The sequence below is a fragment of the Octodon degus genome, unplaced genomic scaffold (assembly GCF_000260255.1).
Source record: "Octodon degus isolate 3935 unplaced genomic scaffold, OctDeg1.0 scaffold00147, whole genome shotgun sequence".
NCBI classification, from domain to species: domain Eukaryota; kingdom Metazoa; phylum Chordata; class Mammalia; order Rodentia; family Octodontidae; genus Octodon; species Octodon degus.
In genome coordinates, this window is record NW_004524723.1 from 5,869,904 (window position 1) to 5,888,913 (window position 19,010).

A 19,010-nucleotide genomic window follows, 5' to 3' on the forward strand; every position below is an offset into this window, starting at 1 on the left:
GAGACTATGCCTTCATCACCACTGCATAGCACAGTGTCTAACATATCCCAGGCATTCATAAAGCTCTGAATGAATGAATGGAAACACTGAAGATGGTTAATCATCTTGGAGGGGTGCAAGTAAGATTAACCAAGTCAGCAGAACAGGGTATAATTTTGAGACTTTCTTGAACATTTAGTGCTAGAGACCAGTTTTAAAAGAGCCTCCCCCAGGTTACATTTCTCACACAGATGAAAGATCCCCCCTCCACTCACACACAGGTTCTGGTTACACAGCCCCTCGCTCCCCAACAAAAGATAGCATAGCAGATGGGTGCAAAACTTTTATAATGACCAGTGGAACTAAAGGATCTCAGAGCATGAAGATAATAAAAATGGTTGTCAGGAAATCAAAACCAGTTCAGCAATGACAGAGGAGTCCTTCAGCTTTATGGGCACAATTCCCTGGGAGCTGGGAGCCTGCTAGCCATCATGACTACCTGACTGGCAAGCTTGTGCAAGAAGGTGGAGCTGCCTGATTTTCCGTGACAATGAGTCAGGTGAGAGGAGTGGGAGGAGGAGACCGAGGGTGGAGTCAGGCTGAATGAAGTCAGGACATTGAGCCAGACCAGATTTTCACCCGGCAGGTTATTGATGACTTACTTAACCAACAAGTTGGGAGACGCAGAACGTCTGTGACAAACTCATGTGCTACTTGCTGGGCTGCAGTTGTTGGGGCGAGACAGTGTGTCCTGTAGTAGAGTCTTCTTTGGATCACAAAGGAGCGGACATGTGACTTGCAACACACATTTATTAAGCACATTTTCTATAGGACAGCCAAGAATCTAGTGCAAAAGATTACTTTGTGGCCAAGGAAGCCCACCCACAGTCAGAGATCATCTCCCATTTCTTTTCTCAATCATTTTTGTTAGTAAAAATTATTCTTACTCTTTGAAAACTTATTTCACTTTATTTTGTCTTTTTGAGACAGGGTTTCACTCTGTAGTTCAGGCTGGCTTTCAATTTACTTTGTAGCCTAGGCTGGCTGCAAATTCAAAGTGATCCTCCTGCCTCAGTCTCCTGAGTGCTGGGATTACAGGCATGCACCACCACACCCATCCAAAATTTATTTTATAGAGTTATAGTAGGTAGATACTAAATAAATCATAGCCTCAATAAGTGTATTTGGCTTTTCAAACACTGTGACTTCTTGAATTATGAAGCTAACAACTGTACACTGCAGAGATATTTGAAAATACAGAAACATATTCATTATTATTAACAGCCTCACTCATAATCTCATCACATGGAGATTCCTTCTAAAATTCTAGAAGGGGGCTCTGGAGATAGCTTAGTGGCATAAGTGCCTACTTGGCAAGCACAAGGTCCTAAGTTTGATCCCTGCTACAAAAAAAAAAATCTAGAAGGAACATTTTAGTCTTTCTGTATGGGATACTTTTCAGTACTGGCTTCTGCCTTTGCATCCTTGGACTCAACAAACCTTGGTTCAAAACTGTTTAGTAAAGATTTGGGTCTGTATTGAACATGTAGTGACCTTTTCCTTGTTATTGCTCTGTAAACAACATCATGTAACATCTACTTACATTGCATTTACTTTGTACTTAGTATTATAAGTAACCTAGAGCTGATGGAAAGTGTACAGGAGAATGTGCATAGGCTATACGGAAAGTTATGGCAACTCATGTACAAGGGACTTGAGCGCCTGAGGATTATGTGTCGTTGGGGGTGCTGGACGCAATGTCCCATTGAAATCAAGGAACCAGCATGTAAGTTATAATAAAATTTTGGTTATATGCATAGTTAATTGTGATTCTACACCATAGTTCATACTGCCTGTATCATTTTATTGTCAATATTGTTATTATTATTATTATTATATATTTTTTGTGGTACCAGGGATCAAACTCAGGACCCAGCAGGTTATTGATGACTCGATTAACCAGTGAGCTGGGAGACGCAGAGCGTCCGTGACAAATTCATGTGCTACTTGCCGGGCAAGCACTTATTCCACTGAGCTGTCTCCCCAGCCTGTCATTATTATTATATATTGTTCTACAACTTGACATTTAACAGCTGCATAGGATTTTATCATGTGATCTTACTCTAATAAGAGTACAGAAGGTCACAATAGAAAAAACTTCTCAACTGATGAAAATGCAGTTAAAAGTAGAAAAAAAATTTCAATTTATATTTTGGTAGATGGGGTTTGGAAGCAAGTTATTTAGAATCTATATAAGTAATGAAAATGAATGTGTGGCCAGACAGTACTTCAGATATTTACGTGTATTTATCCTTATTTTACCTCTCTTTGGCATTTCCCCCCATTCAAGTTTGTGGTCAGTCTGTACTCCAGGTTTGAAGAGAGGGATGTTACACGTTAGAGAGTGGAACTCTGCCAGACTTTCTGACTTCTTTTATGAGAATAAATCCTAGAATGGGGAGAGAGTAGGCAGAGCCACTGAAATCAAAGAGAAATTAGAAAATTTTGTTGGAGCTCAGAGGAATGGAAGTGTTGCACGTACAGAAATGTCTGAGGCTTCCAGTGAAACAGGATGGTAGCAAAACCCAGAGAGAAAGTGCATCTGGCTGCGTCTAGGCATTCCTTCCTCCAGCGGGGCCCAGTCTGCACGTACTGAACAGGTTTGGGGCAGATCAGAGGCGTCCGAACATTGCAAGTCTGTGGGTTCACCACGGGCACTTTGAGATTGTGTCCCTATGCCTTCCTTCTCTTTTTTCGTGAAGATCCTCAAGAGTGACAGACTTTGTTAGGGAGATAGGATGGTTTGCAACCTGTCTGTTCTTCTAGGAGTAGTTTTAAGGCTTCTGGTCATTGGTAGCTTTTTTCTCTCCTCCACAATTTAAAGACGCTTTATACAGATTGACCATAAATATCCATTTCCAAAGCTTTTTTTTTTTTTTTTTTTTTTTTTTGGTGGTACTGGGGATTGAACTCGGGAACTTGCACTTGCTAGGCAAGCACTTATTCTACTGAGCTATCTCCCCGGCCCAAGTTTATTTTTTAGCATGTGTCTTTAAGCCTATTCTTGTAACTATTCTAATGAGGTATATGGTTTTGTGGAGCTTAGTGGAAAGGTGGGGTCTCATAGTTCTAGGGCAGAAGGAAAATGTGTGGATTCTTGTTCCCTCTTATACTTTGGTTCTGGTCATGTGGAAGGGAGAAAGGACTGAGGGGAAGTCAGGTGAAGATTTTATCTGGAATTTGCTATTCCATGAAGTCAGTGTAAATTAGTTGTCCTTGCTTTTAGCAGAGTTTGGAGAGAGTGGATATTATTTTATAGCAGAAAGAAGAAAACAATTTTAGGGGGGCTTTCCCACCAGGAATTTTCAAGTCTAGATAACTGCAAGATTCTCAGATGTATGAAGATGATTCTAGAATCTATCTATGGGGGCACAGAGAAGCACATGTACAATTTGAAAATTCAGTTATGTACGGGGGGAATGAAGACAACGCCTTCTAAAATGATATTACATGAAAGAAGGAAAATTGTTTTGATTACTATGTAATGGGGATGTAAGCAAATAAAACTCAGGAAATTGAGGCTGCAGAAAGCACAAAAAATGTAAAAGAAGCATAATCCTTGTTAGCTCAAAAGAGCTCAAAAGGGAATTCAGAGCAGTTTAATTGCAGAGACATGAGTCTAGAGGGACTTTAGAGAATCTCTATCTCAGGGGCTATTCCAGCTTCAGGATCCAACTTTGCTGCTCTCTTTTTTTTTTTTTTTTTGTACCAGGGACCAAACTCAGGACCATGTGCTTGCCAGGCAGGCACTTTTCCCCCCTTATACCTTTCAAACATTTAAAAGTGGTATTTTATGCCACATGAAGACTATGTAAAATTTATGTTTCAGTATCCATAAGTAAAATTATGTTGGAACACGGCTATTCTATCTGCAATGTCATTTGCTGCCTCTGAGCTACAGTGATGGGGCTGAACAGTTGCAACAGACAACACAAGGCCTGCAAAGCTTAAAATATTGATTATCTGGTATTTTACAACAATTGCTGGCCCCTGATGTAGCTCAGGGTGCAGGCAAAGAAACAGATTCTTTCAGGCTCAGGTGGCTAACCCCTACATGCAGGCTTTTACTGTTAGTGAAGAAACATTTTTCAGTCTATTATTTTTAGTTATTGTTACTATTTCAGTTGTCCTAGCCCCCTCTGAACCTTTTGTAGCTTCATAGGTCTTCCCTAATAGAATTTCCTAGAGTGTGTCCACAGCTATTTTTTGACGACCAGAATTCTATTTTTCTTTGCTAGCAATTTTAATGTCTATTCAGCCTTTTGTTGGAACTTTGCAACTAAAGCATCATGTGATCTGCCTGAAATATCTTTATAAATTAGTTTCCAAATCTATTACCAGATCACCACTACCGCTTACCAACCTGAGACAGAGGATGTGCAGGATGGCTACCAAGTGGCCAGAACTATGAGGGTGTCCCAGGATTCCCTGGTGGGAGAGCATTAAGTTCCAACCACTTCATGGTGGGCTTAAGGGATTGCCATGCTATATAGTTAAGCATTAGAAGTAAAAATAGTTGCTTTTTTCAAAAAGATTCTACATTTACTCCATCACTTACAAAGCCAGGTAGAAAGAAATACAAAACCAGGCCGGGGAGATAGCTCAGTAGAATAAGCACTTCCCTGGCAAACTCAAGGGCCTGAGTTCAATCCCCATTTCCGGAAAAAATGCAGCTGGGGGCTGCACTCTAGGCTTTACGTGCTGTTAATCATTAACCAAACTGTTAGAAGGCAGCGTCTTAGCACTTTTCTGGCACAGTGCCCCACGCCAGCAGTGTTAAAAGAAGAGAGGTTTATTTTGGCTCACCGTTTGCAGTCCCTAGCTGGCTCACTCCAAGACAGAGACTGACTGGCCAAGGAAGACCCTGGCAGCCAGGCGGCAGAGAGAAGAGGAGCCGGGGCCACAGCACACCCTTCCAGATCGCCCCCTTCAGGTCGGGAGCGGCACTGCCAGGGTACCCTTGACTTCCCCAGACCCATCTCTGAACGCTTGTGCTGGACTTTGTAGATCTAAGACCTTAGAAAGCTGTATCACAAGTTCAAGTACTCCACAGAACGGTTTTAAAACAGGCCAGTATCAGAAGTCCTCGCGGCTTGCTGCTGCTTATCTTTTTATTAACATCAAAGTGGTGACTCTGCTTATAACCTGCCAGCTCAGAAGCCTCGTCAACTTCACAGTGGTGAACCGTGCATTCATGTCTTTTGTTTCTTTTGAGTGGCTTTATGCATGTTGCTTCCTTTGATTTTTAAAAATAATTTCTCTCTTAGGGATATTCCCATTGTCTATGCTATGTGCCACAAGTATTTTTTTTTGTCAGTGGATTGTTATTTGACTTTGTTTGATGAGTGAGTGGTGTGTGTGTGTGTGTGTGTGTGTGTGTGTGTGTGTGTGTGTGACAGAGGGAGAGAGAGAGAGACAGAGAGAGAGAGAGCGCGCGAGAGCGAGAGAGAGCGAGAGAGAGGGAGAGAGCGAGAGTGAGAGGAGGAGGCAATTTATATATATATATATGTAGTCAAATTAACCAGAAAGTAAAATATGTTTTTTTCCTGAGTCTGTGTTTGGAGTCACAGTTAGAAAGCCTTTCTTCAGATTATAAAGGAATTTCATCACTGATAGTATTTATATGGTTTCACTTTGTTTTTTTCACACAAGATTTCTGATCCATTGGGAGTTTATCCTTGTGTATAGTTGAGGTATGACCCAGTTTTACTATCTTCTCTGAAATGGTTCTCAGATTTTCCTGATTGTATGCTAAACAATCACATTAGTCATAGTGACTTTTCTAGATGCCATGCCATAATTTTTGTATTGCATTATAAATTTTTGCAGGTACTTAGGCTATGTTCTGGGCCTTGTTACACAGAACTGTCTATTCACATGTCAATATCAAACTTTCAGTATAGAAATTTTAATATCAAGTAGTGCTACTTTCCTTTGTAACTCTTTTTTAAAGCGATTTTTGCAAATATATTTTTTCAAATGAACTTTATTTTTTAACTTTTAATTTTTATTTATTATTATTATTATTATTATTATTATTATTATTATTTAGTTTTTTGAGACAGGGTCTCAATCTGTAACTCAGGCTGGCCTTGAACTCACTATGTAGGCCAGGCTGGCCTTGAACTTGCTGTGATCCTCCTGCCTTAGCCTCTCAAGTGCTGGGATTATAGGCATATGTCACCATGCCCAGCTCTAATGAATTTTAATATTAATTTGACCAAGTCCAAAAAAAGTTTATTGGCATATTTATGGAGAATCTTATTTGATGTATATTTTGAAAACATAGACATCTTTTAAAGTGGATGAATCTATTCATAACATGAAAGACCTTTCCATTTATTCAGGTTTATACTTGATATTTCAGAAGCGTTTTACCTTTTTTTCCATGCTGATTTTCTTGTTAAGTTTTTAAAAAAGTTTTTATTTTATTTTATTTTTATTTTTATTTTGTTACCAGGGATTGAACTCAGGACCTTGTACTTGCCAGGCAAGTGCTTATTGTACTGAGCTATCTCCCCGGCCCAAGTTTATTTTTTAGCATGTGTCTTTTTGTTGTTATTGAAAATAGGACTTTCTTCTCATTATATTTTCTAACTGGTTACTGTTATAGTCTCTAAAGTCTACTGATTTCTGTATGTTAGTTTTATTTTTTAATTAATTATTTATTTGGTACAGGGTCTCACTACACAGTTCAAACTCAGTGATCCTCCTGTCTCAGCCTCCCCAGTGCTGGGAGTAGAGGGGTGCACCAGCATGCCCAGTTTTGGGGCCAGCACAGTGCATCCAGCTTTCCAGGGCTGGTATGGCATGTGGTACGTACCAGAGATCGAACTCTGGTCCTTGAGCTTGCCAAGCAGGCACTCAGACCACTGAACTCTCTCTCTCTCCAGTCCTGTATGTTAGTTTAACAACCTGCTGACTTTAGAGTTTTTAAATTGGTTTGTTAATTTTGCCACTGATTCTCTAAGATTTTGTAGATATAGAATGATGTATTTAAGATACTGGCTTTAAGACTGAAGTATATATTTTGTTAAATTAAATAAATATGTGTGGTTTTTTATACTCTTTTGCTTTATTTTCTTTCCTTTTGAGATGAGGGTCTCACTGTATTACCCATCCTAGCCTTGAACTCCTGGCATCAGCTTGCCCCTTGGCTGAGAGTACAGGGGTGCCAACGCACTCAGTTTGACTTTCTTTTTTTTTCCCTTTATTTTCCTTTTTCTTGATACAGGGTCTTGATATGTACTCCAGTCTAGCCAGGAATTTGCTAGGTAGCTCAGGCTATTCTCAGTCTCATGACCAACCTGCCTCAGCCTCCCAAAGTACTGAGACTACAGGCCTGGGCCACCATGCCTTGATTGATATGAGGACTTGCTAAATTGCCAAAACTAGACTTGAACTTGTCATTCTCCTGCCTCAGCCTTCTAGACTACTGGGCTAGATCTAGTATTGCAGTGAATTATAGTAGCTGATTTTTCTAATAATGAACCACTCTTGTATTCCTGGAATAAATCTCACAGGATATAGTAAATTATTTAAATGGACTATTGGATTCAGCTTACTAATATTTTGTTTTAGGATGTTTACCAGCCTACATAAATGATATTATTCTGTCATTTTCTTTCTATCATCTTCTTACTGTTTAAGAATCAGCGTTATGAATCTGAATGTTTTCTCTAGAACAATTTAGGTAGTGTTGAGATTATCTTGTCTTGGAAAATATACTAGACTTTTTTTCGAAACTGAGTCTTCTGATTTTTTTGTGGATAGTTCTTTGTTAATTTTCTGTTTCTTATGTGGACATTGGTATGGTTCCGCTTTTTAACTTTGTTGGAATCGATCTTGATAAACTATATTTTAGTAGGAATTTATTGATTTCATCTAAGTTTTCAAATACATTTGCATAGTAATATACAAGCAATTGCTTTTGATTTAAATTTTTTGTTTCAATGATTGTCATTTTTTGTTTGAGTTGTCTATCCTGTTAGCTTTTAAGAGAATAAAAATTTTGATTGATTTATTAATTGTATCTTTTCACTTTCTATCTTGTTATTTTGGCATTTAGATTCATTAGTTTTTTTTTTTTTTTTTTTTTTTTTTACATTTTTACTATCATTGTTTATTACTATTTTGGCTACATTCTCTACAATTTCAGCACCATCTTAAAGAAAAATCCTTAGAGGAGTGAAACATAGCTTCCTAAAAAATATTGGTTTGTACTGTACAAGGCAGTTAGGAAGTATTCACAGATTTTGGTTTCCTGAGACAGGGTCTGTCTCACTATGTAATTCAGACTGACCTTGAACTCACTATGTAACATAGGCGGGCCTTGAACTTAACAGTGTTGTAGGAAAGCTGGTCTGGGAAAGGAAGGACACCCAGCTTTATTTTACACCAGTGATCCTGGCCGAGATCTTGACCTCAACAAAGCCAGGAAGGGAGAGCTTGTGGGCTGGTACTTTTACATAATGCATAAGCAGGAGGTGCAAAGGTGAAAGAGAACAGCCTGGCAGTTCTCTGATTACTTAGCAGGGTGAGATCATCACTTACAGGCTAGATTAGTGGTCGTGGAACTTGTTACAAACAGATGTCTTGCATGTTTGGTCATGCATTTGTGGTTACAGGGGTCAAGAAATTAATTACAGAGCCATGAAGTGATGACAGAACTAGGCAGTTTCAAAAATGAATAAGGTTTTGAAATGAACATTTTCTCGTGTAGAGTTTGTCCCTTTTCTTTTCATTAAAAAATTTTTTCTATTTTGAAAAGAGAATACAAAATAGTAATAAAAATTACAAATGATACAGAATTTCATTAAATAAAGTAATATGAATTCAACAGTATTTGTTGTATTGCGTAGAGTTGGCTTTAACTTAGTTGCTCAGATCACCAGATATATGCGTGCAAAACTGGGATAAGAAAGAAAACACAGATATAAGAAATTAAGATGAGAGAAAGAGGGAAAAACTGAAAAAGAAAGCAAAAAGAAATTAAGCGTTAGCTGCTCCTTTCCATGGACCAGCTAAAATCCACAGCACAATTATCCAAGCTGTCCTGTGTCAACGGTGATTCTCTGGCTTCAGCCTCCAGAGGGCTTAGATTCATTAGTTCTTTCCCTTTGGTTACTTTGTTTTCATTTTTCTAGGTTTTTCTGTTATGAATTTAATTCTCTTATTTTAATTATTTTTGATTGTTCTAAATGTTTAAGGGTGATTTCATTTTCTCAAATCACTTTTAAATGGATCATGTAACTTCTAATACACTGATAGTATTTCAGTTTTATTATGTTTGCAAATTCAATAATCACAAGAAAAATACCTTAAAATTTCGCTTCTATAGGGGAAACTTGTGTTTAAAAATTTCAGTGAGTTTCTTACTTGCAAAATGAAATTGGCATTTTACTTTTTGCTGTTGCAATTAATGTCTATTTTAATGGCACTCTGGTTATTTTAAATCATTCTTTTTTAAATTTTTCTTTCCTTTATCTCTGGTGCTACAGATTGAATCTAGGGCTTTTGCAATGAGCTGTATTGCTAGGGCCTTTAAAAAATTTATTCATTTTAAGACAGGTTTTCCCTAAGTTGCTAACTTGCTTAGTCTGGGATTGGAGTTATGACCCTCTGGCCTCTACTCCTAGACTGGTGTGGGTTGCAGGCATGTGCCACTATCCTGGCTAAAATACAGATATTTAAAGTTATACAGGTTAACCCAATTTGCTGGCCTATGAGCCAATCATCTCCACAGGCACACCCAGACCTGTGCTTTATTAATCTGCTAGGTGTTTCTCAATCCAGTGAAGTTGCTGTATCAGGATTAATGGTCACACCTTGGAAAAGATCAATGCCAGTCTCACAGTGTGAGTTGGTTTTTCTCATGAGAGCACACTGTTAGTATGAAAGAGCAACCTCACTGATCCTCCCTTTGGCTTCCTATCTCACACGTGGCGTCTGGGTCTCACACACATTTGTCTTTAGCAAAAGATGTCATGGGTGTACTTTGCATATATTGCACCAAAATTCTGAACCAGCTGTTTCTCTAAGGAGTGCTAGTTAGCTTTAGCAGGGAATGGCATATAGAAAATGGTCTATCTTAGCTGTTTAGATAAAAATATTCCTAAAATTACAAATTAAGCTACTAATGATACATACTAATGGCATGCATTACTGGGTTATACTTTTTATATTAATTGTCGAAGTCTATAGTTCTCAGGTTTGTCTCTTTTTATATTGGAGCTACATAGTAATTATGGTTATTTAAAAGACATTCTGTCTTGCTTCCTCTTTCCTCCTAGGATCTATTTATGCTAACCACAGACACTACAAAGGAAAGGGCCTGGGCCAACAAATCAGGAGACCTGGAACTTAGGCTGTACAGGTGATGTGAACAGGAGCAGAATAACAGGCCTTCCTGTTTCTGACTCCTTGTCTGCACAGCGAGAGGCGAGGTGGTGGGTGATCTGCACCCGCAAGCAGCCAATGAACCTCTCCCAGGTATGCGGCATCAACAGCCATTTGTCTTAACCAGAGATGTGAAGGCAGCCAAGAGGAGACAGTAAGGGGGGGTGTCTGATAGATTAGAGATGAGTTCATTGTTCATTGAACCTTCCAGACCCAGAAGAAAGGGGAGCAGTGCCAGTGAAGGCAGAGGCTCTGGTCCTTTTCCACTCCCCATCCCGCAAAGCCAAAATTTGCTTGGTGAGAGGAAGAAGAGGGGGGTGTGAACATTAAACTGACTTGAAGTTCAACTTTTAAAATAGGCCAGATTATTTTAAATAAATAAAAGTGGCTGGGCTGGTGAGATAGCTCAGCAGACTAAGTGCCTGCTTTGGCAAGTGCAGGGACCAGGGTTCGATCCCCAGTCCTGCATGCCACTCTTGCCCCGCCCCTAGGGTGCACTGAGCCAGCGACAGAGTCTGGGGTGGTGGTACACACCTGTAATCTCAGTGCTGGGGAGGCTGAAAACAAGAGGTCCACCACGAGTCTGATCTGCATAGTGAGACCCTGTACGAAATACACAAATGAAAAATAAAGTAAAATAAAAAATAAATAAAAGTGACTGGAAAAACACACATCCTTCTCAGAATGCTGTTAAGGGCTGGGAAGGAAGGGTTAAACCAAACCCAGTCAAAGGCGGGAAGGGGAGAAAAACAACAAAAAAAATCCTTTGGGTTTACAGCCTGTCATGTTCAGGATGTCCAGTTAATTGAATACATCTGCTAACTATAAGGGAAGAAGTTAAAATTTCATGCATATATAAAAGAAATAGAGATTCTGGGAGGAAAACTTAGAAGTCCTTTTTTAGCTAGTTGCGGTGATAGCATCCCCAACACACTGCTCAGGCTTTTTCTGCAATTCAGAAATATTCCACTAGGTGGCAGCATGTATCTTGGACATGCTGCTTACCACGCACTCAAATTAACAATTTTCTTTCTTTTTTCTTTTAATGCATTTGGTACGGGATCTCACTCCACAACTTGCAGCTCGGACTCATTGTGATCCTCCTGTTTTCAGCCTGCCCACCACTGAGACTGCAGGGTGTGTACCACCATGCCTGGTTTTGGTGGCCTGCTCAGTGCACCCAGGGGCGGGCCGGTAATTTTTTTTATAAATCTTTATAGTATAGATTGTTACTGTGTATTTTTCAAATAAAATTTTACAGCACTAATAGTTATTTATTATTTATTATTTATTTATTTATTGTGACAAGCAAGTGACAAGGCCTCAACACATAGCTGAGGCCAGCCACGAAGCTACCATCTTCCTGCCTCAGCCTCTGGAGCACTGGAATTACAGGTGTTCAGCACCACACTGGGCCACAAATATTGCTCTAATACAAGCAGAAATCAATGTTGATCAATTATTTACTTTTGAAAAAAAGTTTAAAAATCAAATTATAAATTACCTTCCGTTTTGTTTATAGGGAATTCTATTTTTGGACTAACTAGTGCATTATTTCTCAGTTCTTTTTGATGTCCTCTTGTGGTAATATGTCAGTGGGAAATGGATAAACAGTTTTTGGGCATCAGTCAAATTTGATAACACAAATTCTTGCAGTTTCCTTCTTCTACTGGTTGTAGGATGTTGAGGTTTAAGGAATAATTTTTGTGCTTGTCCTTTAAACCTGTATGTAAGTTTTCATTTATTATTTCCTAAGTTTGGCTTTTATCTTCTCTACTGGCAAAATCAAGAAATGAAAATCTCTGACCTGCTAAGAACAAAAATTTCACTTCTACCAAACTAGGCTTTAATCAGAGGGCAATAATTTCCCACTGATTCATAAAATGACATCACCTTTTCCCCATAGCTTTCTAACTGGAAACATTTAAACTATTTTTACATGTGATGGTACTTACTTTGCCACAAATAAGAATTGCTACAATTTTTTCAGTACTGAGGATACAGTTAATTTTAGAAAGTTCTACCCAGAGAGCATCTGAAAGCCAAAATGTAAAGTTTCTGAGCAAGAGTTCAGTAGACATTTTTTAGAAACAAGTTCCTCTAAGTTAGGCATGGTGCACACGCCTGTATTGCCAGCCCTTTGGAGGCGGAAGCAGGAGGATTGCCATGAGTTCAAGGCCAGCTAGAGCTACATGGTAAGTTCAAGGCCAGCTTGTACTACATGGTGAGAACCTGTCTTAAACATGTGTATAAAAAAAGAAAAGAAAAAATAAATAAAAAGGAGCAAGTTTATTTAACTTTCTATTATAAAATTTCTAAATATTCAGGAAAAAACTATACTATCACCCACATTAGATGATTATTGATATTTTGCTACATATTTTAATATCTATATCTTTTTTATGAAACTATTTTTTGTGCAACATTTAAAGTTAAATTTCAAGGCCAGGGAGATAGCTCAGTGGAATAAGTGTTTGCCTGGTAAGTGCAAGGTCCTGAATTTGATTCCTGGTTCTGCAAAAACAACAACAACAACAACAACAACAACAACAACAACAACAACAACAACAGCTAAATTTCAGGTATTATGACCATTTACCAGTATACTGTTTAGCATGCATTTTCTAAAAATAGGGTCCTTGTCCTACATAACTAAGAAATCATCCCTAAGATGAACAGTGTTTCCTAAATTTCACTTAAAAGCATGTTCATATTTACATCTTCTGAAATTTCCCCAAATGTAAGCCTCATACTTTGCATTTGGTTGTTGAATCTTGTTAGACTCTCCTAGTTTACAAAAGGTTTAAAAACACAATTTTGACTTTCAGAAGACCAAGACAATTTCCCTATAAAATGCCAGCATTTTGGATTTGTTTAATTGTTCTTTGTAGTGTCATTAAATCCTAAGAGCATATTATTAGGTTAATGTTATGACAATCAGTTCTGATTATCATATAAAGATTTTTCCAGATGTAGCAATGGTTTGACTCCCAAAATCTTATGGTCTGACCAACTCTTTTGTGGCTCAGGAAGACTTGTGACCATAGAAGATCAAAGTGGGGAAGTCTACACCCTATGCCAGAAAGCAGATCCAGAAGAAGTGAGTGTAATGGCTTCCTGTTGTTGCCATAATAAATCAAGCTTAGTGAATTCAGACAATAGCAGTGTTTGATTATAATAGCTCTCGAGGTAGGAAACCCACAGCGAAACTCATGGGGTTAAGCTCAAGATGTTAGTGGGTATAGGGGCACATCCCTGTTGGATTCCAGGAGACTGAGGCAGGAGGATGGCAAGTTCAAGCCCAGCCTGGGAGACTTAGTGAAATTTTGTCTCAAAATAAAAAAACAGAAAAGGGACTGGGATTGGGGCTCAGTACAAAGGCCCTGGGTTCGGTACCCAAGAACCCCTGCTCCTAAATCAAGATGTTGGCAAGCTGGGTTCTTTTTCTGAGACTGGGGAAAAGTCTGTCCTTGTCTTTTCTAAGTTCTAGAAGCCATCAGCACTTCTTGCCTTAGGTTTCAAAGCAAGCAGCATCTTCACACTGTGTCACTCTGCCCTTGACTTCTGCACTTTCTGTTTCACTTGTGATGGTGTTGGATTCACCTGAGTAATTCAGGACTTTTCCTGTGTCAAAGCCAGTTTGCTGGTAATCTTAATTTTATATGCAATCCATTTTTTTTTTTTTGCCACATAGCATAACGTGTTTACAGCTTCTATAGGCCAGAGCATAGACATATTTAGGGGGCATTACTCTGCCTGTCATAGTTCTCAGAAAAGACCTTTAATATGCTGCAATCTTATTTTGCGTTGGATTCATAAAAGTGATATGAATTAAACCCTATTCAATAGAATTTAATAAAGGAGACATTGAAAACACAGCAATCCAGTTATATTTGAGTAGTCAGGAATAACCACTGTGGTTCTGAAGGGTAGCGCTGATCTATGCATCTGTGGCACTGATATAGCTGGAATGAAGTTGTTCTACTAACTAGTTTTGTTATAAAAGTTTTGTTAAAGGAGTTGTGTGTTTCTTTGGCTATAATTAAAGAACTCAAATGACTTTATTCTTATTAGTCATTGATTCAGCAACTCACATTTCAGTTGTTTTCTATCTCTCTAAGGAATAGTACAAAATTTAAAAAAATGTAAGAGTAACGTACACCTCCTTGTGGATTATTTGTGCACATCAGGTCTGAGATGAGTCATGCCACTGATGTCCAAGCCTTACTGAAATGTCAGTCCCTGCTGAGCTGTCAGGAACATTCATCACCCATAGGACTGTGTGTGCTGCCCCAGGGATGGACCTCAGGGCCCTGTACATGCTAAGCACTGGTCTACAATGGAACCATAACCCCAGTCTCTACCATTGCTTGTGTTTTTGTTTCTTCAGAAAGGTCTTTCTATGAATCCCAGGCTCCCAGGCTGGTCTTGCACTTATGCTCCTTCTGCCTCAGGTCCCCACATGTGCTGGGATTATAGATCTGAGCCACCATACCTGGCATTAAGATGACTGTTATGTTTTTCCAGGCAGTGGTAGTGGTACAGTTCTATAAGCCCAGAACCTGGGAGATTGAGGCAGGAAGATTGCAAGTTATAGCTCAGTGTGGGTAATTTTGTGAGATCTTGTCTCAAAATAAAAAGTACAAAAAGGCTAAGGATATGGCTGAGTCTAAAGGCCTAGGGCTCAATTCCTAATGTCACCAACACCACCTGGGAAAAAGAAAAGATTAAGAAAAAAGAAATCCCAGATTGTGACCATTGGTGACTCATTAGAAGCAATAAAATTTGTTTTGCCAATGTTGGTGATGTTTTTCTGAAATGGCAAATGAATACCGTTGGATATATCTTATTGAGCAGTCTAGGAAATCTAATTCACTGGGACATAAATACAAGGAGGTTTTGATTAGTGGCCATGAAATGTTTTAAATTAGTGATTGTATTAGATTCCTGACAAAGTATCCCAGAAAATCAATTTAAGGGAGAAAAGTTTTGCTCTGGCTTATGGTTCTGGGGTTTTATCCATGATTTTTGCTTCATTGCTCCTGGGCCAATGATGATAAAGGGAGCACTCAGGGGACTGGAGTGGCTCATTTCATGAACAGGGGTTAGGCTTCCAGTGTCACCTTGAAGAGCACACTGCAGTGGTATATACCAGCTTTAGTGAAAGTCCAATTAGGGATGTCTGGAGCCCTAACTCATGGTGGCAGAAGGAAAGAAGAATGGGACTGGAATCGAGGAGACTGAGCAGTGTTGCTTGTTTGACATTTGGTCGAGAATTTACCTACCACATTTTCCTATCAAAGCGATTTAAAATTACCTTTTTAATGTTTTATCTTCCATCTTGTTCTTAGTATTGACTGTTGTGTGGAGAAATGGATTAGTACTCTCTATAGTCTGCCCCTGTGATGGCGACCTTCTAGGACTTTCAGTGGTACAAACAGCCCTTGGTAGCATGTGTGGCACTGGTTTGCTGCCTCTGGTCAATCCAATTTAGTATCCTGCTGGATTTAGCTCAAGGGTGCCCACATGACTTTTTTAAAAAAAATTTATTCATTTTTAAAAATTTTATTTATTTGTGTGTGTGTGTGTGTGTGGCCAGCTCAGCCCACCAGGGGGCGGGGCTAGCTGGCATGTGGTGCTGGGGGATTGAACCTCGGTCCCTGTGCTTTGCTAAGCTTGTTCTAAGTAGGTGCTTTAGACCACTGAGCCATCTCACTAGCCCCATGTGACTTCTTTGATTCCATGTAATCTTGCTCTCTTACTTCACCTTCCATCATGCTGTGGAGCAAGAAGTCCTCACCAAGAGCTGGGCATGGTGGCACAAAAAATTGGAGCCAATTCAGACCCAACACCCAGCTAATGGCCAAGAAAATGATGCTCAGGCTCATGAGATACACAAATGCATGGACTGTGTCAAGATATGTGATCAAGAGACAACATGAGAGGGGAGAGCAGGACAGGGAATAGGATGTCCACACAGGAAAACAGAAGGAAATGTTATTGAAAATGAAGGAGGCACCTGAGGGAGGCAACTAGAACTCACTCATTTGCTTCTTCCTTTGTAGCTGTATGACTTCATTGAAAAAAGAGAGAAAAGAAGAGAAAAGCAAAGAAAGGAGGGAGGGTGGGGATGAAGATGGAAAGGAAGAAGGGAGGAAAACCATGGCCTTATTCAAGGCATTTCCACTGTCACTGCAGGAGTAATAAAGCCAAGACTATAGTGAACAGTTTAGTGGCAGAGTACTTGCTTAGTATGTGTGAGGTCCTGGACTCAATCTTTAGTACCATCTTCCCACACATGAGGGAAAAACCCCTAAACCTCAGAAATGTTAGATTAGCATCAAGCAGGATGGAACCTCTGTTTGTTTAAAGAAAATCAGAGGATTTTGAATAATAGCCTCACATTTGGGCTGATGTCAGGGAAAGCAGTCATATTCTTCTAAAATCATTTCCTGATGCTTCTGTCAGGGATCAAATCCTATACTGATCCCTGGTATTGTTGAAAGTTGGGATCTTACCCACTTGTAAGCCCGTTATGTCCTGGCCCTTCAGACCTGGACTAAGTGCTCTTGTTGGTTCCAGCCTCCTCTGCTAGTTATTCATACAGTTGGCCTGGTCACATCCCACAGGCAGGAGCTAGAGTGCACTTCATTGCTCAATCCTTGTTCCTCTACCCCTCGCCCCCACCAGGTCTTACTGTAACTCCATGTGGAGGGAAGGGATGCAGTGGTCACCCCAGCAAAGGAGACAGTCTTCCTCACCTCCCTCGGTGCTTGACTTTCTGTGGCACCACGCTGGTCCTGTGCGGCTTCCTGCCCCTGTGGGCATTGTCTAGTCATTTGCCATGCATTGCCTCACTTGCAGAGTGACTCCTTGCAAGGCTGCCTCTTCTTTGCCTGTCCTTGGTCTGCACCTTCATCCCTATGGCTGGTCCTGATCTGTACTTGATCTCTGACCCCTACCTCACTCTCCACATAATGGCAATATTCAAAGTTCTCACCAAGCCTAGGATTTTCTCATGGGTAGGGAAATCCAGAGTGTCCCGAAGACCTGGGATCTCTCTACAGCAACAGCCTCCCACCTAGGTTTCCTTCAATGGCTTCCTGAAATGATCACCCAGGCTCAGACCAATGCAGGGCATGCCCTCCTGTGATTAAACATGCACCCCTCCTCCCATACTCTTTGTTCTCGAACACTAATAATTTTAAAGGCAGGCAATGAACTAAGAGAAACTTGAGACCTGGGCAGAGCTGAACCACAGCTATGTGACTTCAGCCAGGAGAAAAGAACAGTCAACATTACCCTGAACTGTGACTTTTGGAAACAGGGTGGATAGCCCAATTTTCTCCAGTTTACAATTAATCCAATTAGACAACTTGTGATGGGCTGCAGGGACTTTCAGGGCGATAATTTTCTGTGCTGGTTACCACCTGTAGAGTTCCAAACTACATTTTTAAGTTCTACAAAACTTTCATTGCTAATAGTGTTCTTTTAAATCACTATTTTGTCTTCTTAAAAAAAGCCCCTAATTTTAATTTGACAGAAAACTCTTCATAATTATATAACGCATTTTGTTTTCAAAAGAAAGACAAGCCATTTCAAATTGCCAACAGACCCTGAGGAATCTCTCAAAAATAGTGACTAAAGTCAGTCATATATTTACCTTTTGAAATCTTGTCTCAAAGAGAAAAATGTATGCTAGTTTGTTGAAGCTTTTGTTTTTCAGGCTGTTGTTACTAACAGATAATCAGTTGAATGACACGGTGCTACTTTTCTGTAGTCAAAGTGTAGAAAGACTCAGATCATAGGGTTTGTTCTTCCCATACAGATCTGGAGAATGAAATATTGGTCAGGACCCTTCATTTGGGAGGAGGAGGAGTGAGATAGTGGGAACAGAGGGTGCTATGGTGAGAGCACAAATAGGCTCTGAGAAAGGCCCAGGCTACTGCCTGGAGCAGGTGAATCTCAGGAACATAGAGGACCAATTTGTTTCTTGTTGCTGGAAGAAATTACAGGGAGCTTAGTGGCTTATAACAACATAAATTTACTTTCTCACATTTCTGGAGGTCAGAAGTCCTGAAATGGCTCAAATCACTGGGTTAAACTCAATGTGTTGCTCAGGGTGCATTTCTCTTGGCAGTTTTGTAGAGCATCCATCAGGGTTCCCACTGGCATTCCCTCACTCCTGGTCACCTCCCTTACACAAAGGCAGTGATGGAGGTGGAATCTATCCTAGCCTCCATCACCCTGACCCTGACCCTTCTGCTTCCTCTTCTGTTTAGGGATCTGTGTGATTACTTGGAGCCCACCTGGATAATTCAGGACAATGTTTCTACCTCAAAATTAACTTAATTCAATCAGCATCCTTAATTCAATCAATTAATTCACTCTTGCCTGAACAAAGTTATAGGTTCTGGAATTTAGAATTTGGGCATCTTGGGGTCAATATTATTTTGCCTACCAGAAAAATCACATACAGTCTTTGGGAGGGTATATAGCCTATATCTCATCTGATGTCTTGGACTCTTGTTAGCGTACATGAACTCTCCATTCTGTCTTGGTGGTGGTAGTCA